We start from the raw sequence: 25,001 nt of genomic DNA, 5'->3' as shown, positions 1-25,001 counted from the left end.
ATTTATTTTAAACATTTTTCCAGGGGGAAAAAACTTTTCTGATCATACTTTCTAAATTAATTTATTTTTAAATAAATAAATTTCAAAAATCAATGTATAAAATCTATATTAATCTATGGTAATGAAGTGGAGCAGTCGACACTTCGTTCTCAAACTTGCTTCAAGATAAAATCGTATGCGTTATGATGACAGGCAGTCCCGCTCGACCTGTAGTCCCACACAAAATGCAGTCCCACACAACATGCAGTCCCACACAACATGCAGTCCCACGCAACATGCAGTCACACACAACATGCAGTCACACACAACATGCAGTTCCACACAGCATGCAGTCCCACACAACGTGCAGTCCCGCACAGCATGCAGTCCCACACAACACGCAGTCCCACACAACCCGCAATAATCTATTATTTTAACCTCACCCAGTCTGTTGTAGTGTGCGCAGAAAATAGCCTAAAAAATCTAGAGAGCAATCTAATGTTAAAATTATCATGAAGATGCTTTTTTCATAATTAATTATTTTTAATAGACCAAAAACGATTCATGGTGAAATTTTCTTGAGAAACATTCTTCAGCATGTGTTTGACATAAAACTGCTATTCTAGTTTTTTTGCGGGCATTTTCCGGGCACTATAAGATTTGAATTCGGTGGGCTCGAAATAAAAAGTAATTAGGTCGAAGTGATTCCGAGAAGATTCTTTAAAAGGTTATTAAAAATATTAATTTTGAAAACCCGAGGAACAGTGGGAAAAGAGGACTTTTTTAGTTCAAAATAACGTACAGCCCACAAATATTGATCGATTTCGATAAAAAAAAAATTTTAAAGCTGACAACATTTCCAAGAGAATTGTACAGGCTGCTTTTACAAATAGGCTTTCGATTTTTTTATAAATAAACAAATATGATGAAAAATAGCTATTTTTTATATTTGACGTTCCCGGTTCTCATCAATATCATGAAAATTGTTGATATCACCTAAGTTTTATAGAATAATATTCGTTCAAGATTTTTCAATATTAAATTATAGACAAAAAAACTATTTATAAACAATTCATTTGCATAAAGAATTTTTTTACGATTTTCCATAATTTTACGTTTTTTAAATTTATATTGCAATCAATTTGAATAAAAACAATATAATGATGAACAAATTTCTTCTCGACATTATTATTGTTAATATTATAAACAAATGCATTAATCAGGCAGTGGGAACGCCGTGACAATTTCAGAAACATTCTTAACTGGTTGATGGATTTTATAATTTTTTAAACAAATTTAATAAAGTAATGCACAGATATGGCATTTGCTGATAAAAAATTAATTTTTTTATAAGAACTTTTTTAATTAGAAATTTCATGATTATTTCAGAAAAAGTTCATAATTTATTAAACAATTTTATGATTTCTTGAAACATTTTTAATAAACAAATGCATTTTTTGGGCATATTTCGACGAAAAAATTCTTTTTTTTCGATGTCAGACTTTTTAATTGTGATCTTCATAATAAATTCAGCAAAATTCATGATTAGTTGAGGAATTTTACGGCTTTTTAAAACGAATTCAACAAATAAATGAATTATTCGGAAATCTGTGGACGAAAAAATTCGTTTTTTCGATATCAGCCTTTTTAATTGGGAACTTAATGATAACTTAATTTACAATAATAACTAGTTGATAAATTCTAAGACGTGTTAAACAACGTTTATAATCATATACATTATTTGGTCATTTTTCAACGAAATTTTTTTAAAATTTCAGTCCTTTCGGTCTCTGTTTCTAATTCAATTTAATTTTTTTAATAACGCTGCAGCTTTAAGATAATGCATTTGTTTATTATATTTAATTTCTTTTGAATATAACTGACATAAAAAAAACGAATTTTTCCGTCGCAAGATACCCCAAGAATGCATTTTTTTGTTAAAATTGTTTAGAAATTAATATAATAGATCAATAAATGATGCATTTTTTCTGAAATTATTATGAAGTTCTTAGTTAAAAAATTATTCATCGAAAAAAAACGAATTTTTCTTTCGAAAAATGCCTTGTCTATGCATTTGTTTAAAAAAATCATAAGATTAATCAACAAATTATGAAGTTTTCTAAAATTAGCATAAAATTCCTAATTTAAAAAATTACATCGGAAAAACGAAGTTTTTTGACAGAAAATACCTGATAAATGGATTTGTTTAAAGTATTAACAATAAAAATCTCAAGTAGAAATTTCTTCATCATTATATTGTTTTTATTCAAATTTCCTACAGTATAGGTTAAAAAAGACGTAAAATTATGGAAAATCCTGAAAAACATTCTTTCAACAAATAATTCGCTTATACAAATTTTGTTTGTTTATCATATATACCGGGAAAATTCATAATTAAAAAAAACGTAAAGTTATCGAAAATCATGAAAAATATTCTTTCAACAAATATTTTTTGTATAAAAATTTGTGTTTGTTTATTATAATCACCGAGAAAGTCAAATAGAAAATTGTCATTTTTTCGTGATATTCGTTTATTTATAACAAAATTAAAAGCCTAATTTAAAAACAAACAGACTAATTTGAAAAAAGAAAATAAAGAATTCCTTCTGCCGGAAAACGTCCAAATTGGGATGGGGCGTCGATTACCAAAAGTCGAATTTGAACAGGTATAAATTTTTATTTCCCTAGCTAGAATCTTAATGTTATTAAAAAGAAAATTATTATAAAATGCCTATGCATGCTTCACCAGACATATGCCAATATTGTCTAAATTGCAATCTCTTTCTATTTTTATATTTTACTATAAAATATGAACTGCGGTAAATGTCACACACAAAGTGGGTCAGCGGTTAATACAGTGGAAAGAACAATAATAAGTTGAATAAGTACCAGAATATAAAAACGTGACCCTGTCAACGAAACCATAAAAATGAGGGAGCTGTAGTAATTTTTTAGTGCGCTGTTAAAAAGTATAGAGATTGAAAAAATAACAAATTTATTTTTTCTGTATTTTTTCTATTCCATGTTCTCACTTAAATCAATAATGTACACCGAGGATAAACAACTCCTAAAAATAAAGTAAAATAAGATTACTCCGGATTACAAAAGATTACTCTGGATTTTATAAAATTATGGTGGATTACTCCGCGAAAAATAGTCTTACGCACATTTTTAGCTAAAACGGATTATTTTTTAACAAAAGTTTTCGAAATATTGGACAATTTTTGTTTAAACAATGTTTTTAAATAATTTTATTATTTATTGACAAAAAAATAAATAAAATTGTTTTTACAATGGCTGAGCAAAAATAAAACTTTTTTTGGTCCTGCACTTTTTTCGTACGAGAAACCGTTTGCAATGTACTAGTTGATCTGGATGATTGTTTATTAATAAATGAAGAGTCTAAACGGTTTCCTCTTTAAAATAACAACTTTTTAACAAAAATGTAAGGAGCGAAGTTTTTATTCGATCGGAAGATTTCTTTTTCCTTTTAAGAGATGTATCCTTGATATAGACAGTGTTCAAGTTTTACATTTTTCAGAATTACAGATTCTGAGGTTACCCTGTGCAAATATGAAAATTTTGTTAAAAAATCGTTTCTTTATAACGCTGTACATTGCAAATGCTTTTCTCGTTCGAAAAAAGTGCAAGATGCGAAAAAGTTTTATTTTTGCTCAGCTATGTTCAAATTAATTTTATAAAAGTTTTTTGTCTATGAATAATGGAATTGTTTTACAAAATTGTTTAAACAAAAATTGACCCATATTTCGAAAACCTACCCAAGACATTCGTAATCTGCGGCCTTTTTTCGCCTTTTGAAAAAAAGTCATCTCGGGGATGAATTTTTTACAAAATATATAATAAATTTTAATTGAACAAGATATATTTTCAGCCAAATAGTTGAATCTTTAATAAAAAAGATAAATGTTTCACCAAAAATGATTTTTCAATAAAATAGATAAATTTTCAAGCAAAGTGATAAATTTTTTTACTAAAATGAATTTTTAACTTAAAAAGATGAATTCTCAACGAAAAATATATTAATTGATATTTTAGCCTAAAAAAAAATTTTAATTCTAAATAATAAAAAAAAAACAGTTGAAGTCAATCAAAAATACGAATTAAAAAAAATTGTAACAAAAATGATACTTATCAACAAAATTTTTTAAAATGTTAATTGTCAAACAAATATTTTAAATTTCCAACAAACTAGCTGAATTTTTATCTCTAAAGGACGAATTTTCGTCAAAACCGTTGAACTTTTATCCAAAAAGACACTTTTTCACAAAAGTGAATTTTCTAAAAACGTGATTATATTTTAACCAAATGATTGAATTTTCAAGAAAAAATATACAATAATAACCGGGGATATTACTTTTGTAGAAAGCATATCAATTTTCAACCAAATAATTGAAGTTTTAAACGAAAATATAAATTTTTCAATCAAAAAAGATGAATTTAAAAATAATACATAAATTTTTAACGAAGTAGTTGAATTATGATTTAAAAAGATCAATTTTCCTCCAAACAATTGAATTTTTAAATAAAAAATATAAATTTTCGACCAAAAATAGACACATACATTTTTATTGAAAAGCCATTTTTTAATCAAGGAAATATCTTTTCAACTAAAAGGAAGAATCTTTGACTAGAATAGATAAATCTAAATTTCTAACAAAAAACTACGAATTTGAAATAAACAATTAAATTTTCAATCAAAAAGAAGAATTTTCAACTAAAACCAAAAAAACTAAAAATGAATTTTTAACAATTAGTTCGAATATCAACCAGGTGGTTGAATTTTTAAACAAGAAAATTAATTTTCTACTAAGGACAACCCATTTCTAATGAAATCAATGACTTTTCAACGAAATAGTTAAATTTTCAACTAAAAACCAAATATTTTTAGCCAAAACTTAAAAAAAGACCTTAGATTTTTTACTGAAAAAAAAGAAATCTTTGAGCAAAAAATAGAATATTCAACAGAACAATTGAATCTTCAAACAAAAAATGACTTTTTAACAAAATTGTTAAATTTCCTAAGAATTACATTAATTTTTCACTAAAAAGTGGAGTTTACAACCAACCTCATACTGGTGAATATTCAAGGTGGAATTTTTTTTCTAAGGTCTTTTTTCTTAATCTTTTTTTCTCTTTCGTCTATACTTAAAAAATAAACTTCTACCAAAAACCACAAATTTCGAATAAAATCATTGAATTTTGAACCACGTAGTTGAATTTTCGACACAAAACAAAAATTTTCAATCAAATATCAGTTTAATTTTCAACTAAAGAAGCTAAATTTACAACTAAAAATAAAACACCCATATTTTTAATTAAAAAAGGAAATCTTTTACAAAAAAATAGAATATTTAACCAAATATTTAATTTTATAATCGTAGTTGAATTATTAGCCAAGGAGATAAGTTTTCTACCAAAAAGGACAATTTTCTAACGAAATCGATGAATTTTGAACCAAGATGAATTTTAAACTGAAAAACAAGCATTTTAATTCAAATAACAGTTACATTAAAAAAAAATTAATTTTAAATTTAAAAAAAAAACGTTTTTCAACAATACAGTTAAATTTTCAAGAAAACAAATAAATTATTTAACCAGATAGTTGAATTGTCAATCCAGAAAGACAAATTTTCAACAGAGCAATTGAATTTTTAAGCAAAAAATGATTTTTTAACAATATTTAATAAAAATTTTCAACAAAATACATGAATCTCAATTATTTATTATGGGTTCGCGAGATAGGACCAAAAATTACCAAGCATATCTGCGTCGAGTTTTAGTGGGCGATACTGCTGTGCCTCGCTGGTTACGCCGACTGAAACCCGACGCAGAAACGCTTGGACATTTTTACCCATATCTTTGGAACCCGTTAACATTGTTAAAATTTGATTTGCTTGAATTAAAGGTAAGATTTAAATTATTATTTTCTGTGATTTTGTAGCCTTTTAGTCAAGTTTTAGTCTGCGATTACTGCTGTCGGCCGTGAAAGCGGTGATCGTCCAGAATTTCTTAGATTTTATACCTTAACTTCAACTCGTGCTGCGACTTTAGAAACTTGTGGCAAAAAAACTGAAATTGATAGTACGTAACCTTTGAAATCTTGTGTTTCATTTTTGCCAATAAAACTTTAAAAATCTCTTCGAGTTCCCAAGGTATAAAAAAAAATTTACAATCTTTCAACTGGCCTCCCTGGTTGCGCCGACTGAAACCCGACGCAGAAATGCTTGGACATTTTTACTCATATCTCGAGAACCCATAAGGATTTAAAAAATTCTATTTGCTTAAATTAAAGGTAAGTCTTTAAGGGTTCCCAAGATATGACAAAAAATTTACAAGCTGCCTGGCTATGTTTCGCCGACTGAAACCGAGCGCAGAAACGCTTGGACATTTTCACTCCCAACCCAGGAACCTGTAAAGATTTTTGAAGTTTCATTACCTTAATTAAAAGACAAAACTTTAAAGTCTGTAGTAAAATTTGTACATTCTGGCTATAACTTTTCTAGATGATGCCACGAGTTCAAGTCTAAGTACGAAATTCCAGAATTTCTTTAACTTTTTTCAAACTTCGCACGTGGTATATTATCTGTAAAAAATAACAAATATCTCTTTTAGGGATCATTCAGCGCAGAGGTTCATAATTTTTCCAACGGATGTTTGAAAAAGTTCTCCGCTTCTTTTTTTAATAAGTGGTATTGTTTGAAATTCAGCAGTGATTTTTAGTACCGCTCGCGATAACCGTGTAGATAATTTTTTACGAAAGTGTATGAAGAGACTTCCGCAACGTGTCGTAAAAATCCCATCAATTCCTGGCATTTTCTCTCGCGCCCGGGTGACATTTCATAAGACCTTGTGTATAACCGTGATCCGTATTTTTCAGAGTACATGACGTGAATCCAATTGAGGAAAATTGTACGGTTCACACCCGGATTTACGAGTTCGCTAGGTAAATCCTGAAAGGGTGCAAAACATAAACTTGACTTATAAGTTGTTAAAGTTTTCAAATTTCAGATTAGGATTTTTGTCCCAAAAATAAGAGAAAAAATTATTTAAAATAAAATTAATGTGCGTACTATATTAAATTCAATTTTAAGCACTTTAATATTTCTAACATTTCAAGTAAAAATATTACATTTTATCTGTATAGATGAATTTTCTACCAAAAAACACATATTTTCAACAAAAAATGGTGTAACTGAATCTCTAGTTGAAAATAAATTATTTTCAACAAGAGAATCAACAAATTAATCTAATTTTTAACTGAAAAGTGAATTTACTGTGACCAACTTTTTAAAATATCAAGTTCAATATTTAAATTTTTCAATTTTTTCAGTTTCAGTTAAATTTTAATTAAAATTTTTTGATATTGTTTCAGTCTAAAAAATTAGATGTTCAAATCAATTTCAATTAAAAATTTCCTAAAATCTCGCAATATTTCAGATAAAATTTAAATTCTAAATGTTGCAGTTTTAATTATTACATTTTTAACACTTTTAATTTTTAACTATACATGTTGATTTTTTTTATATAAATAGCAATTCAACAATTGTTAATTTGGAACGACTTAAGATTATAATAATTTAACTTATAAGGGTTCATGTGTAAATAAATGTTTGAATTTTACGATTTTATTTTTACAAGAAAGGGAAGAAATTTTTGTATATAATTTTTTGCATAATTCAAAGAGAATCTTTTTTACATTTTTGTTTCATTGAAGGAGAACAAATTGCATTCTTTTAACATTTTTATTAAGTTTGATACTACAAAATATAATTTTTAAACTTTTGTTAAAATCGCAGAAGAACATTTTATACTTGTAAAATTTTTATTCAATTGGAAAGGAGAACATTTTCGTTTTAAGTACGAGTATATTATAAGATATAAGGATACATTTTTTACAAATATTTTGGAGTTGACAGGGATTAAAGTTTGGTTTTCGATTTTTAAAAATGCATCGCTTAATTCGTGACTGATTAAAAAGTTAAAGTCTCTCCTGGCAACCCACAGTATGAACGTGGCTTCGATGTGCGTTCCACACTTATAAACTTATCCGTTTTGAGCGCGAGCCAATCCGCGCTAAGTTTCCTACCAGCGACATTGTCACAATGAAACTCGTCAGTAAACTTGAGCATGGTGAGCCCTGACGCACGGCTTCTTCCTTCTACTTTTCAAAACCTTCTTTATTCATTATTAATTTTCACATACATGTTTACGTTTGTTATATGTATTTGATAAAATTCAGCGCCTGTTTTCATGAAAAAATGATTTTATCCGAATATTTTGTATTTACTTAGAAATCTTTCGATTCGAAAATTGTTACCAATACCGGTGTTGTTCAAATTTAATACTGAGTAAAAAGTTCAGTGTGTAAAAAAATCCATTAATCGACGTGCGGCTTAGATGTTTGTTCCACGCTTAAAGAAAGTTCCGTGTTGAGCGCGAGCCAATCGCGCGGCGCCCCCTCCTAGCGACATCAAAAAATGATACTCTCTAGTAAACTTGAACCTCACGAGCCACTCAACGTGTCTACCTATCTCTCTACTCGCTTGCGTCGCGAGTGGTTCTACTTTGTTAATGTTATTATTACACCATTAAGCCATTTCCCTTACGGGGTAGGCTTGAATCACTCGGCAGGGGAAAGGAGTAGTTCGTGGAAGGGATAGAAATTTTTCAGATTGATCCAGAATGCTCGTGCTATTTAAATAAATAACACGTTCGTTCCGCAACACTGCTCCGACCCAGGTTGCTGATCAATCTCTCTAGCAATCACCCCAAGCGAAGAACCTCACGAAGACGTTATGTAAGGTTCCCCACTTGGGTCCATTAGTAGCCAAGGTCTTTGTTTCAAGCATCATTCACTCTACTGACACTCTTTTTATTAACTATTTGCCGCCATACGTTCCTGTCCTGGCATACTTCTCTAGCTTCTTTTATGTCCATCCATTTTTTCATGCAGGCTCTCGTGTTTCTGTGACTTCTTATGTCTCTTCTAAGTAGGGTCTCAATAATAAAAAATCAATAATAACTGCCTCATTATTAATAGACACTCAAATCTAAAACCTGGTTATGGAATCCTAAACTAAAAAATGCTTATCCGATCTGTCATAACTTACATCTGTACCGTCTGGGAAGACACATCAAAAAACAAAATTATTCACATTCAGATCATCTAAACTAAATTTCCCAAACGTATAACCAAAACACATAGATATACCAAGAAATCTGTCCTTCGCCGAGAATGTCAATTACCATACATTTCAGAGTACGTCGAAGATACCGTCACGAAATTTCATGAAAATACAACACTGGCACCTTTTGAACATATTTTCTCTCTAGGGAAATATAATTTTGATCCTTTTCGCAAACGCGGGATGCCAAAGGTGTTTCTCGTGTAATAAGTCACCCAGGATGGGCTGGCGCGTCGCTGAGACTCGTTTCTACGCCGCGTCGACCTGCCACCCCTGGCCTACCTGAATCTTTCATTTTCAATCCCACTATACTCCCTTTCTTCTCTTCTGTACTTTCCTTAGATAAAATAATTTCTTAGAATTTTTATCTGCCCTCCCCCCCGGACTTCCAATCCGTTCATGTTTCGAGGAGACCCCCGATCGTGAATACGCCCCAACCCTCCGCATCCATTGGTTCTCACAAGAGTTTTGTGGTCTCCTCCTTCCGACCCCTTTCTTTCCAAGTCGGCCAGATTTCCCGGGGATCCGGCCCAAGCCATGTCCCTGGCTTCTTTACTCCAACACCTGTCCGAACGAAGAACATCCCGATCTAGGGCGCCCCCGTGCCCCGGACTCCCCGAATTCAGCCGAAACTACAACTCCCTAGCTTCTTCGCCCCAGAGCTACGATCCCCCGAGAAGTGGTTTCTATTTTCGCGAATTTTTCTTTTTTCCGTTTTCGATTTCACTAGGGCTATATTGGTTGCAGTTGTCGGGCGACCAATGAGCGTACTGCTTTAATGCAAGCGGAAGGAAAACTTCGCGAAAATCGAGGTCACTGCCCCTAAGCCAAGACCTGCGGATCTCCCTAGATTTCTCCGACCGACAGACATTTATTTTTAGTGACTTTTGTTTCTCAATTCAATTTTTTAAGCTAAATTCACCATAGTCACTTTTTCAACCAGAAATTAACCCATGGGTTACAAACTATTGAATTCAGGTCTATGGATGCTCCTATAAACCCCCAGGGACATTTCCCACTTTTCCTGTATTTTTTCTCCATTGTGTGGAACTAGGTTAACCGTATCCAAGTACTCCGCATTAACCGAGGTGTATGCTCGGATAATACGGAGAATCATTACAGTGCTCTCTTACCGACTTCCTTGCGCCGCGTTAGTTACAATGCTTTGTACCATAAAGATAAATCCACATTCGTAAGTTGTTTACTTTTATTTGCTAAATGATTATATTAGTTTTTTTTTATTTAAAATATATCAAAAATAGATCACTCTTCCGAATTTTATACTTCTTCCTTATTATTCGAGTTTTCGCTTATCCGAGGTATCCCCTCCCCACATTACCTCAGATAATCGAGGTTTTACTGCATTTTTAAATCATTTGAGTAATTTTCTAGAGCTTATAAACTTTCAACAGATTTCGAAAATTTTTAAAGGATTTTGAATATTTGTAGGTATTTAGAAAAATACAGTGAAACCCTTTAATAGCCCTTCCTTTTATATCCGTTGCGAGAGGTGACGCCGTGTCGCAGATAGGTGTAACAGGAGCTGCGCGGAGTCTCCAGTTGTCACTCAGGCGAGAACTCGCGCATGAACAAATAAAAACGGAACGGTATATAATGAGTTAGTTCCCACCCACCATCAGCCCCTAAATCGGCGTTATAGAAGAGTTTCACTGTATTAAGGCATTTTTATTTGACTAGAAGTTCACACGCGCGCTTCGCGCGCGACCGACTGGTTTACTTGCAATTATTTTATTTGTAAATGAAGTTTAATATGATACTGCGATATTTATTTTTGCTTTAATAACTTTTATTTCTACACGGACCTTCGCGGCTAACCTCTCAAGATGCAGAATAAATTATTGCTAAACACTATACATTTTTTTGCAAGTTTATAAAAAACATATGAAATGTCTGTGCGTACCAATTTTCATAGAAATACATGATAAATGATCTCGACCCGAGAAGAGTCCAAATGTCAAGCCATTTCGAGCGCCCCTAACACTTGGATGGGTGAACATCTACGAGGTAGGACCAGGTTGTGTATTTGAATTTTGAAAACCCGGCCAAACTCGGAAGGTGGTTTTCTGCAGTTTTCCTCTCATCTGGCTAAATGTTTAGGCAACTGTAAGAAATTCGAATAAACTCGTTTGTGGCCGCATTGCAACTAAATTGTACTAAAATTCATACAGACTATTATGAAATTACTGAAAGAAATTAATGAAAAGAAATAATTACTGAAACTAATGAAAATGAATGTTTCTACCATTGTACAGTTTTAATTTCTTTTTTAATTCTTATTAAATATACAGTGCATACATTTTCTTATAAAAACTAATTTGTTTAAAATGTTCAAATAGTTAAAAATCTAAAAAGCCGTTAAGTTCTGAATTTGTTTATGGAATTTATTTTAATAATAAATCATTAGTGTAAATTTGTAAAGTGTCATAGTAAAAAGTATATTGGAAATACAATGTTCCTAATGAAATTTGTAAAACAAAACTGACCCTTTTCGTTGAAAATTAGCAAAATTCTGAATTTTTCATGAAAATTCTTTAAATAATTGATAATTCTTGTAAATTCAACAGATAACTTAGGAAAGATTCATCGTAAAAATAATCTCAGTTAACTTCGTAAACAAACTGTGTTTATTAATTGCAAAATACTTTTACTCTCCACTTTAATGTAAATAATCCGTATACCTACAAAAATCTATAAAATATTATTTTTTGCTACGAAAAGTTACGAAAATGTACTACAAAAACTTTACACAAGTTAAGCTGTCACTCACTTTTCTTAATAAGAAAAAATATTCCGTATTTAAAATACATTGAAAATTAGTGAAATTTTTTTACACAACTTTCACAAAAATTTCATTCAAATTTGTGAAATTTTTGGTGAAAAAACAGAAACTGTTTTAATCAGGATCCTATAGTAGAAAGCAGGTCGCAGCTTTCCATAGAGTGATAGAAAAATGAAACAGGCACGTTCGAGCTCGCGTTCGAGGTATCTGTTTACATTATTGGATGTAAACATTCATAGCGATTAAGTTGCAGCGATCGTGCCGAATTCGAGTGGAGCTCATTTATGGCTTTTAGCAGTTATTTAATCTTCAAACAGTTTAATTATTAAAACAATTTTCATAAATGGCTCTTCTTTAAAGAATAAGTTTAATTCATTATGTTTTTTGCGTTGCTTTACAAAAAAACTGATAATCATTTAAACAATTTTAATTAAAAAATTAAGAGTTTGCCCTTTTTTCTACGAGACAATTTGTTTACGAAGTCGACTAAGAAAGTCTATCCGATGACTATGTTGTATGTTGCTTTGCAAATTTACAATAACTATTAATTATTTAAACAATTTTAATAACAAGATTAAGAGTTTTTGAACCTTTTTCTATAAGTAAATTTGTTTGCGGAGTTAACTAATAATGTCAGTTTTTATTCTTTGCTTTTTTTATTCTTTTATTTTTGCTTTGCGAATTTCCAAAAAACATTATTAATTATTCAAACAATTTTACTTTAAAAATTTAAAGTTTGGCCTTTATACTACGTATCAATTTGTTCTCAAAGTCAACTAAGAGTGTCTATCCGATGACTCCTTTCTAAGTTGCTTTGTAAATTTACAAGAACTATTAATTATTTACACAATTATAATACAAAAATTAAGAGTTTGCGTTTTTTCTACAAGTAAATTTGTTTACGGAGTTAATGAAGAATTTTTATTTTTTATTTGTTTGCTTTTTTATTATTTTGTTTTTGCTTTGCAGATTTACAAACACTATTAATTATTTAAACAATTTTACTTTAATAATGTTAAGTTTGACCTTTATTCTACGAATTAATTTGATTTCAAACTAAACTAATAATGTCTATCCGATGACTGTTTTCTATGTGTCTTTGTAAATTCACAAGAAATTTTAATTATTTAAAGAATTTTAATTAAAAAATTAAGAGTTTGGCCTTTTTTCTACAGGTCAATTTGTTCACGGAGTCGACTAAGAATGTCTATCCGGTGACATTTTTCTATATTGCTTCGCAAGTTTACAAAAAACTATTAATTATTTAAACAATTTTACTCGAAAAATTTAAAGTTTGGCCTTTATCCTACGAATCAATTTGTTTTCAAATTAAATTAAGAGTGTCTATCCGTTGACTCTTTTCTAAGTTGCTTTGTAAATTTACAAGAACTATTAATTATTTACGCAATTTTAATTAAAAAATTAAGAGTTTGCTCTTTTTTCTACAAGTCAATTTGTGTACGGAGTTAACTAACGACTTCTATTTTGTATTCTTTTGCTTTTTCAAATCTTTTTTTTTTTGCTTTGCTAATTGATAAACAATATTAATTATTTAAACAATTTTACTTTAAAAATTTAAAGTTTGGCCTTTATTCTACGAATCAATTTGTTTTCAAACTAAACTAATAATGTCTATCCGATGACTTTTTTCTATGTTGCTTTGCAAATTTACGAGAGCTATTAGTTACTTAAACAATTCTATTTTAAAAATTAAAGAGTTTGGCGTTTATCCTACGAGTTAATTTGTTTTCGAAATCAACTAGGAATGCCCATTCGATGACTCTTTTCTGTGTTGCTTTGTAAATTTACAAGAACTATTAATTATTGAAAGAATTTCAATTGAAAAATTAAGAGTTTGCTTTTCTTTCTACGAGTAGGCTTCACATTTACCACAATTATCTAAAAATATCTTTTCAATAATTTTTTTTTCTGATTCTTTAAAAATCTACAACTATATAAGTATTTAAAAAATGTTTATCAACATATTTATAGCTTGGCTGTTTTTCTAGGAAAAGGCATCATTTATTTACGGAATGAACTAAGAATGTCTTTCGATGATCCTTTTCCACGTTACTTTGTAAATTTATAATAATTATTAATCATTCAAACAATTTTCATACACATATTGAGAGGTGGGGTATTATTAAAATTTGTTTACGAAGTTAACTAAGATTGTCTTTGTGATGACTCTTTTCCAAGTTATTTATTAAATTTACCAGAATTATTAATTATTAATTACTGAAAGAAGTTTCATAAAAAGTTTCGCATTTGGCTATTTTTGAACGAATAGGGTCAGGTTTTTTACTAGGGTTTAGTTACAATGCAGCTACATACGAGTTGGCTCGAAGTACTCGCATTTGCCTAAACATTTGGTCAGATGAGAGGAAAACTGCAGAAAACCATCTACTGATATTACGAATTATCACCTAAAAGAAATAGTTTTCAATTATAAATATAATTTTTAATCCTAAAATAGTGCAGTTAAATTTTTAATAAAATAGTTAAATTCTCGATCAAAAAGATCAATTTACAAACAAATATTGGAGTTTTCAACTAAAAAAGATAAATTTTTAATTTAAAATATACATATATAGATCCAGAAGTACGAATATTGTTTTTTAGCTGAAAGAATTAATATTTAACAAGAAACAATTAAATTTTCAACAAATTAATTGAAATTTATTAAAATAGATGAATTTGATAATACATAGTTGAAATTTCAAACAAACAACACAAACGCAAGTTTGAGCGCGAATCTCGCGCTTCGAGCTCGGATATTTATTGTTTGCATTTGGAATGGTTTAATAAAACTTTATCAAGAAGATCTCTTTTATACGCCAGTATTTATGGGCGTCTTCATATTCTGAATGGTCTGCGTTTTTCCACACATTTTTATTTTATTTTCAATGTTAGTTTTCACGAATAAAACAAAAAGTACACATCCTGAGAATTTTCTTTTTATCGAAAAAATTCATTAGGATAAATTGTTTGTTCTTTTTAATACTGTAAATATCCGTGCATAGAATTTTCAATTCAGAAAAAAGTGCTCTCAAAAACTTTCAAAATGCGCTCACTTTTTTAGACCGTGTTTACGGACGGACGGACGGACAGAAAGGCGCAATCGCCAAAACTTGATTTCCGATTCAGATTTCAGGGTGTATTAAAACCTGGAGATCCGTTGACAAATTGAGGTGTGAAATTTCTGTCCGTTTTAATACTTCCTCAATCATAAATGTTTAAAATGTTATAAAAAACTACAATCCTTGCTTGAGACATTTGTCTCTATCTCGCGTTGTTATATTAAAAACCGGATTTTTGTTTTGATATTTTTTATGGATAAAAGAAGATAGCCTATAAGTTTTTTTTTCTTTTCACGTATTTAGCTTATTTTGATGTAATATTGGAATTTTTGATTTGTTCACACCAATTTCGATTAATAAACTAATTAAAAACGAGAAACAATCCTACAAAAACTTTTCTTCGTATTTTGCGTTGTATATTGGTTTAAGATTTTAATTTTCGATGTTCTGTATACTACTTTCGAAAAATAAAAAGAAAATGATTAGTCCTATTGAAAAATGATTAGGAGAAATTGTGCAGGATTTTTTCAAATCTAATATTTCTCGTTAAGACTTTCTTTCGTATTTTGCGTCGTTTGCTTTGAAATTTGAATGTTAAAATGTAAAGTTTCAGGCAATTCTATTACTTTCTCAATCATAAATTATAAGAATGTAATAAATTATAGCAAACCAGTGGGCACAAAGTTTTGCGACGTCCTCACGACATCGTTACGACATATTTACGACAACTTTACGACATACAATGTCTATGTCGTTAAGACGTCTTTACGATATCGTAAATAAGTCGTATGATCTGATGATGTCTTTACGATATCGCAAAGACACCGAAACGAGATGGACATAGCATATCGTAAAGTTGTCGTAAGGATGTCGTAACGATGTCGTAAAGGCGTCACGAAATTTTGTGCCCACTGGTAAATTTGCATATGTTTTTTAGGCGAAAAACTTTTGTCTACCAATTTGCTTTCGTACCTTTGGTCGTTTTCCAAAAATTTTGCATTTTTATTTTGAATGTCATTTTTATGATTGAAACCAAAAATACGCGTCCTATCAAAATTAATAGATAACAAATTTTTAGATATATTTTAGGTGCCAAAGATGGATTTGATCCGTTCATTTTTTCGAGAGTTATTGTGTTTATGGACGGACGGCCGGACGGACAGACAGACAGACGCCATCGTAAAAACCTGATTTTCGGATTCAAGGGGTCTCGAAACGTGGAGATCCGTTGAAAAACTGCGGTGTCAAATTTCCGACAATTCTAATACCTTTTCAATCATAAATTATGAGAATGTAAAAAGACGATGTTCGAAACAAATAACTGAATTTTCAACACAAAAAGATAAATTTGTAATTCAAAGTTTCAATGTTTCACCAAAAGTGGGGTAATTAAATTTTTAGTTAAAAAATTTAATTTCTAACAAAAGAAAGGAATGTGCAACTTAATAGTTTTGTTCTTAATCACAAAGATAAATTTATAACGAAGAAGACTAATTTCCTACCAAAAACACGAATTTTCATCGAAATATGTGCATTTTCGAACAAATGGTTGAATTTTGAACTAAAAAATATCAATTTTTAATTTCAAATATCAATTCTCAACCAAAAAGGATATAATCCAATTTTATTTTACATAAATTAATTTTTCACTGGCTATGAAGAAATTTTCAAAAAAATAATTGAATCCTCAATGAAGAAGATGAATTTTTAACTGCGAAGATTAATTTCCTACTTTAAAAAGACGGTTTTAAAAAAATTAAATTTTTAACCGAAAAAATCAATTTTTTTTAAATATCATTTTCCTATAAAAAAATAGTATAATCGAGTTTTTTCTTAAATAAATTAATTTTTCGCAGAGAAAGGAATTTTTAACAAAATAATAAAATTCTCGAAAAAAAGATGAAATTTCGATTAAGAAGTTTACTTTTCTACCAAAAATGACGAATTTTCAACAAAATTCTACCAAACCAAAAATAGTAGAATCGAAATTTCTTTTAAAGAAAATGGTTTTCGACAAACTGAAAAGGAATTTTTTTTAAATAACTGAATCCTTAATGAAAAATATTAATTTTCAATCAAGAATATTATTTTTTAACCAAAAATAATATAAGTAGATTTTACCATTATAGAAATCAATTTTAAAAAAATAGAAATTTGAAGAAAATACTTGAATTTTCAATCAAAAAGGTTCGTTTTAAACCGAAACAGATGAAGCTTCAATTATTAACTTAATATTCAACGAAAAATAGGATAGTTCAGTTTTGGAAAAAAAAATGGTCAGACAAATGGTTGAATCCTAAATCAGCAAGATGAATGTTCAAACAAGAAGATTAAATTTCTACTAAAAAAAAACGAATTTTTAACAAAATCTCTAAATTTTTTAACAATTAGTTAGATTTTTCACTAAAAAAGATCACACTTTAATTTAAAAAATTAATTTTCTACCAAAAATCTCATAGTTGAATTTCCGAAAAAAAAAATTTCAAAAAAATAGTAAATTTTCAACCAAAGTGATGAATTTTTAACTAAAATTATGAGTTTTTCAACCAGAAAGACGAATTTTCAACAAATAAAGAATTGTAAGTTAGAAAATAAAAAAATTTGTCCCAATTCTCAAACTTTTGACTATTTTTCTGTAAAACAGTTATAACACCTTTACCCTCCATCTGTGACCATAAACCAAATTTTTCATAACACCTTCACCCCACATGATAAGTTTTCAAGTATTTATTTGTTGAAAGTGTTATTTTTAATACAAAATTTCATTAATTTCAATGTAATTTGAAATATAATAATTATTAGTTTAATTAAGCCCGAGATTCGACAATTGGCAAAAATTTGCGTTCAATAATTAAATTTTTTCCAACATTGTAAGGATTTATCTACTCTTGTAATCAAAATTCGTTCAGTAATACTATATCGCGTTATTCCTTACAAAGTAGTGTTAATGATTTTGTGTAAGTCGGAATAATGGAACAGTTATTCCTAAAATTTGTATGACATTGAACACATGAATTAATATTAGGGAGACTTATACAAGATTTTCAGGGGGTATTTTTCTACCTATAAAGTCATTCAATATTATAACGCGCGTGCAAAAATTTTGCTAAATTGATTTATAATGCAAAGTTCCTTATATAAAGAATATGATCATCTTCAACGTAAATTACAAAATTGTAATAAATGCTATTCATCAATATTAGGTGTAAATTAATTTTTAATAAGAAAAGCTCATTTGGAATAAAATACTTCAATTTCATTTTCTAACTAAAAATATAAAATTGATTGAAATCCTATTATAAAAGATTAATTACAGTTTCAGATACAGAACTCATCCCTTGCTGTCTTCTATTATTTTATACTAATATGTTGTAACATTCATTAAATATGTATAACATAGAAAAGATAGGCTTTTTATTTATTCTTTTTCATAAACAGATAAATAGGCGCGCGCAAGACTGCTAGTGTCAAAATAAAACTCGTCAGTGAACTTGAGCATGGTTCCGTGTTGAGCGCGAGCCAATCGCGCGGCGCCCCCTCCTAGCGACATCAACAAAATGGTACTCTCTAGTAAACTTGAACGTCACGAGCCACTCCACGTGACTACCTATCTCTCTACTCGCTTGCGTCGCGAGTGGTTCTATTTGTTAATGTAATAATAACAAATTCAATAATAACTGCCTCATTATTAATAGACACTCAAATCTAAAACCTGATTATGGAATCCTAAACTAGAAAATGTTTATCCGACTGTCATAACTCACATCTGTACCGTCTGGGAAGGCGCATCAAAAAGCAACATTATTCACAATAAGATCATCTAAAGTAAATTTCCCAAACGTATCACCAAAACACATAGATATACCAAGAAATCTGTCCTTCGCCGAGAATGTCAATTACCATACATTTCAGAGTACGTCGAAGATACCGTCACGAAATTTCATGAAAATACAACACTATCCCCTTTTGAACATATTTTTTCTCTAGGGAAATATAATTTCGATCCTTTTCGCAAACGCAGGATGCCAAAGGGGTGTCTCGTGTAATAAGTCATCCAGAGTGGGGGCGGTGAGCCGGCGCGGCGCTGAGACTCGTTTCTACGCTGCGTCGTTCTGCTACCCCTGGCCTACCTGAATCCTTCATTTTCAATCCCACTATACTCCCTTTCCTCTCTTCTTTACTTTTCTCAGATAAAATAATTTCTTAGATTTCGTAGTTGTTTTCTGCCCCCCGGTCTTCCAATCCATTGATGTTTCGATAACACTCCGAATCATAAATGCGCCTTGACCCTCCGCACGCTTTCGTTCTCACAAGAGATTTTTGGGTTCTCCTCCTCCCCCCCCCCCTTTCTTTCTAAGTCAGCCAGATTTCCCCGGGATCCGGCCCAAGCCATGTCCCTGGCTTCTTTGCTCCAACACCTGTCCGAACGAAAAACATCCCGGTCTAGGACACCCCCGTGCCTCGGATCTTCCCGAATTCAGCTCAAACTACAACTCCCTAGCTTCTTCACCCCAGAGCTACAATCCCTCAAGAAGTGGTTTATATTTTCGCGAATTTTTCTTTTTTCCGTCTTCGATTTCACAAGGGGTATATTGGTTGCAGTTGTCGGGCGACCAACGAGCGTACTGCTTTAATGCAAGCGGAAGGAAAACTTCGCGAAAATCGAGGTCACTGCCCCTAAGCCAAGACCTGCGTATCTCCCTAGATTTCTCCGACCGACAGACATTTATTTTTAGTGACTTTTGTTTCTCAATTCAATTTTTTAAGCTAAATTCACCATAGTCACTTTTTCAACCATAAATTAACCCATGTGTTACAAACTATTGAATTCAGGTCTATGGATGCTCCTATAAACCCCAAGGCACATTTCTCACTTTTCCTGTATTTTTTCTCCATTGTATGGAACTAGGTTAACCCTATCCAAGCACTCCGCATTAACCGAGGTGTATGCTCGGATAATACAGTGAATCATTACAGTGCTCTCTTACCGACTTCCTTGCACCACGTTAGTTACAATGCTTTGTACCATAAATATAAATCCACATTCGTTTTTACTGTATTTTTAAATCATTTGAATAATTTTCTCGAGCTTTAAAAACTTGCAATGGATTTCGAAAATTTTTAAAGGATTTTGAATATTTTAAGGTATTTAAAAAATACAGTGAAACCCTTCAATAGCCCTCCCTTCTATATCCCTTGTGAGAATTGACGCCGCGCCGCAGGTTGGTGTAACAGGAGCTGCGCGGTGTCTCCAGTTAACACTAAGACGAGAACTCGCGCATGAACAAATAAAAGCGAAACGGTCTATAATGAGTTAGTTAATGGATTTAAAAAAATGTATTCGCCTGAAATGAGGGATTTCATATCTCTAACAAGCTTTGAAGAGATTTTCAAATATTCTTCTGTAATTTATTTGGAAGTCACTCTCAATTGTTATTTTTTCTGAATTCTTTTTAATTATTTTGAATTCTCTAGAATTGTTTTCAATTTATATGAATTGTTTTCAATTCATATAAATTTTTTAATTCATTCTATACATGTTATGCGAATATCATCGAATTCTTGTGAATACGCTTGAATTCAAAATCACATTAGTCACACTATTTATGCACATAACTAACTTATTAAGTTCGAAATTATTAACTTTTAATGACCTTGTAACGTTTTTTCATGTGAATTAGGCTGTAGCATTGCTGTGAATAATGGATTAAAAATTTCCCCGAATTAAAATTATTTTATTCCGTTGATTAAAGATTCTCTAATAAAACTGTTATAATATTATAATTCCGTTCTTAAAATACGAATGGTCAGGAAAAATGAAAAAAATTTCAGGGAAAAGTCAGAGAATTTAAATTAAATTAATCGACTTTAATTCACTTTTTTCCAATTTTAAAATTAAGTTTTGCTAATACCCTAAAAAAGGGCGTCAGACTGCGCAACATTTTTGGCCCTGGAGATAAACACCAGTTTTTACGACATAAGTCACTGAAGAGGCTTTACGATGTTTGGTTGTCACTCCCGTACAGCCTGGCACACAGAATAAATTGAAAGAAAATATTACGACTTTCCCGGTTTTGTATCCCAATGTCAATAAACTCGTAAGGGGCCAATACTAATAAGATTTTTATCCCACCCTCAAATCCTCTTACCCTAATGAACGACCACTCTTGAGGGATCTCGATTGCTGAAGATGCTGAAATAGTTTCAACGCTTTTTCCGTCCAAAAAAGGGGGGAAATTTAGAGGATATCTAAATAAGGCTTCATAGATTTTTCATAAACAATCAGATACATTTTTTGACAATATCAGGGTGCACAGTCTTTCCCCTATTCCCCTCCATTTTCTTTTTTCAAATTCGCCTTTTATCCTTATTCTTGGAAAGCTTTCACTTTTTCCGCTTTCAGGCCTCGGACTAACCACATTTTTGACACTGATTGCCACTCTTTTTTAACAATAATATTATTTTGATACTATTATGAAAAAAATTATACTAAAGATATTATTTTCTCACAATTGTACGATAATTACATTTTTTTCTTTAGATAATAGAAAATTAAAAATAAAACAATAATAATTTAAAACGAAATATATAAACTGTCAACTAAATAGATAAAGTTTGAACGAAGAAAATTAATTTTTTATACCAGAAAAGGCGAATTTTAAACAAAATATGTGAGAGACCTTATTTTTAAAGAGAAAAAATCAATTTTCTACAAAAACAGTTGAATTTTAAGCCCGAGAATGTGAATTTGGACGAAAATAATTCATATTAAACCAGTGAATTTATTGTTCAAAAAAATACGTGAATTTTCAGTTAAAAAATTAATATTCAACAAACAAAAAAAGAAGAATTTTCAACTAACACCATAAATCTTTTAATAAAACAGAAGAATTTGAATTTAAAATTTAAAAAAAAAGTGCAGCTGACAAAAAACAATGGATTTTCAACAAACAACTTGAATCCTTAATTAAGGTAGGGTGATTTTCAACCAAAGAGTTGCATTTTTTGATTCAAACATTGATATTCTACCAAAAAATATACATTTTAAACAAATTGTATCAATTTTAAATTAAATATTTTAATATTCTACCAAATAGTTGCATTTCCAGAAGGAAAATAAAGATTTTTAACAAAAAGTTAATTTAAAAAAAATCGGTTCTTTTTGTGCAAAAAGTTCATGTTTAACAAAAAGTACATTTTTAACAGAAAAATATAAATATTCAACCCAAGCACTGATATTCTACCCAAGAACCGAAATGTAAACAAATTATATACATTTCAAACCAAAAAGTTTCATTTTCTACCAAATAGTTATTTTCCTAGATGAAAATATTAAGTTTGAACAAAAAGTTCATTTTTAAAAAGAAATTGATTTCTGACAAACAGTTCATTTTTTAAAAAGAATTTAGTTCCTTAAAAAAATCAGTTTTCAAAAAAAAGTTAATTTTTAGAGAAAAGTTAATTTTCAACTGAAAAATATTAATTTTTAATCGGCTATTGCATTTTTAACTCACACATTGCTATTTCAACAACACGACGAATTAAAAAAATATATATTAATCTTAAACCAAAGAGTTCATTTTTAACCGTAAAATCTAAATTTTTAACCATTCTGTTGAATTTCTAATCCAAACATTGATATTCTACCAAAATAGAACAAAAATAAACAAGTCATATCAATTTCAAATTAAATGATTTTTTTATTATCTACCAAGTAGTTGATTTTCCTAAATGAAAATATTAAGTTTGAAAAAAAGTTAATTTTAAAAAAGTCAATTTTTAAAAAGAAGTTAATTTTTGACAAAAAGTTAGTATTTAACGAGAATTTAATTCTTAAATAAAATTCAGGTTTTAACAAAAAGTTAATTATAAACGAAAAGTTAATTTTCAACTGAAAAATATTAATTTTTAACAAGGCTATTGTATTTCTAACTCGCGCATTGCTATTTCAACAACACGACGAATTAAAAAAAAATCAATCTTAAGCCAAAGAGTTCAGTTTTCTATCGAATAGTTCAATATTCTACCAAAAAGTTGAATTTCCGGAAGGATAATAATCATTTTCAACTAATATTTAATTTTTAAGAAAATGATCATTTTTAACAAAACTTTATTTTTTACAAAATATGTAATTTTCAACAAAACTTTAATTTTTAACATAAGTTAAATTTTAACAAAAAGAAAATTGTTAGCAAAAAGTTAATTTTTAACAAACAGTTCATTTTCAACCGTAAAATCTCAATTTTTAACCATTCTCTTGCATTTCTGTCCCAAACATTGATATTCTACAAAAAAAAAACAAAAGTAAACAAATCATATCAATTTCAAACTAAATGGTTTTTTATTTTCTACCAAATAGTTGATTTTCCTAGATGAAAATATGAAGTTTTAACAAAAAGTTAATTTTTAAAAAAAAGTTAATTACTGACAAAAAGTTAGTGTTTAACGAGAATTTAATTCTTAAACAAAATTCAGTTTTTAACAAAAAGTTAATTATAAACCAAAAGTTAATTTTTAACTGAAAAATATTAATTTTTAACAAGGATATTGTATTTTTCACTCACACATTGCTATTTCAACAACACGGAGAATTAAAAAAATATATCAATCTTAAGCCAAAGAGTTCAGTTTTCTATCAAATAGTTCAATATTCTACCAAATAGTTGAATTTCCGGAAATATTAAATTTTTAAGAAAATGATCATTTTTAACAAAACTGGATTTTTTAACAAAAAGTTAATTATAAACGGAAAGTTAATTTTCTACCAAAAAATATTAAATTTTAACCAAGCTTTTGCATTTTCAACTCACACATAGATATTCTACAAAAAAGACGAATTTTAAACAAATTATATCAATTTTAAACCAAAGAGTTCAATTTTCTACCAAACTAGAAGCTCTTACACGCGCGACCCACTAATTTATTTGTAATTATTCTATTTGGAAATTAAGTTCAAGAAAATACGACGATAATCAGTTTTACTTTAATAAGTTTTATTTATACACGACTTCGCATGGGCACCATATACGACGAAAGACCGGGTTGTGTACTCGAATTTTTAAAACCTGACTAAACTTTGGAGGTGGTTTTCTGCAGTTTTCCTCTCATCTGACCAGATTTTTAGGCAAATGAAAGTACTTCGAGCGAACTCGTATGTAACTGCATTGTAACTAAACCCTAGTAAAAAACCTGACCCTATTCGTTCAAAAATAGACAAATTCTAAACTTTTTATGAAACTTCTTTCAATAATTAATAATTAATAATTCTGGTAAATTTAACAAATAACTTGGAAAAGAGTCATCACAAAGACAATCTTAGTTAACTTCGTAAACAAATTTGAATAATACCCCAACTTTCAATATGTTTATGAAAATTGTTTGAATGATTAATAACTATTATAAATTTACAAAGTAACGTGGAAAATTATCATCGAAAGACATTCTTAGTTCATTCCGTAAAATTTATGCCTCTTCCTTGAAAAATAGCCAAGCTATAAATATTTTGATAAACATTTTTTAAGTAATTAATAGTTTTAGATTTTCAAAACATCAAAGAAAAAAAAATCATCGGAAAGATATTCTTAGTTAATTATGGTAAAAAATGAAGCCTAGTCGTAGAAAGAAAAGAAAACTCTTAATTATTCGATTGAAATTCTTTCAATAATTAATAGTTCTTGTGAATTCACAAAGCAAGATAGAAAAGAGTCATCCAATAGATATTCCTAGTTGATTTCAAAAACAAATTAACTCGTAGGATAAAGGGCAAACTCTTAATTTTTAAATTTAAATTGTTTAAATAACTAATATATCTTGTAAATTTGCAAAGCAAAATAGAAAACAGTCATCGGATAGACATTCTTGGTTGACTTCGTAAACAGATTTACTTGTAGAAAAAAGGGCAAACACTTAATTTTTTAATTAAAATTGTTTAAATAA

The 25,001-nt window shown here is 29.5% G+C and overlaps 1 protein-coding gene across 1 annotated transcript in view; it reads left to right on the top strand.

Moving 5' to 3' along the window:
* LOC117177333 (sn1-specific diacylglycerol lipase alpha) overlaps nucleotides 1-25,001 on the top strand; it is a 187,094-nt gene that overhangs the window by 92,052 nt on the left and 70,041 nt on the right. The window lies entirely within an intron of this gene.

The sequence above is a fragment of the Belonocnema kinseyi genome, chromosome 7 (genome assembly GCF_010883055.1).
Source record: "Belonocnema kinseyi isolate 2016_QV_RU_SX_M_011 chromosome 7, B_treatae_v1, whole genome shotgun sequence".
Taxonomy (NCBI): Eukaryota; Metazoa; Arthropoda; class Insecta; order Hymenoptera; family Cynipidae; genus Belonocnema; species Belonocnema kinseyi.
Note: the sequence above shows the minus strand (reverse complement) of the source record. Positions and strands in the feature narration are given on the sequence as shown.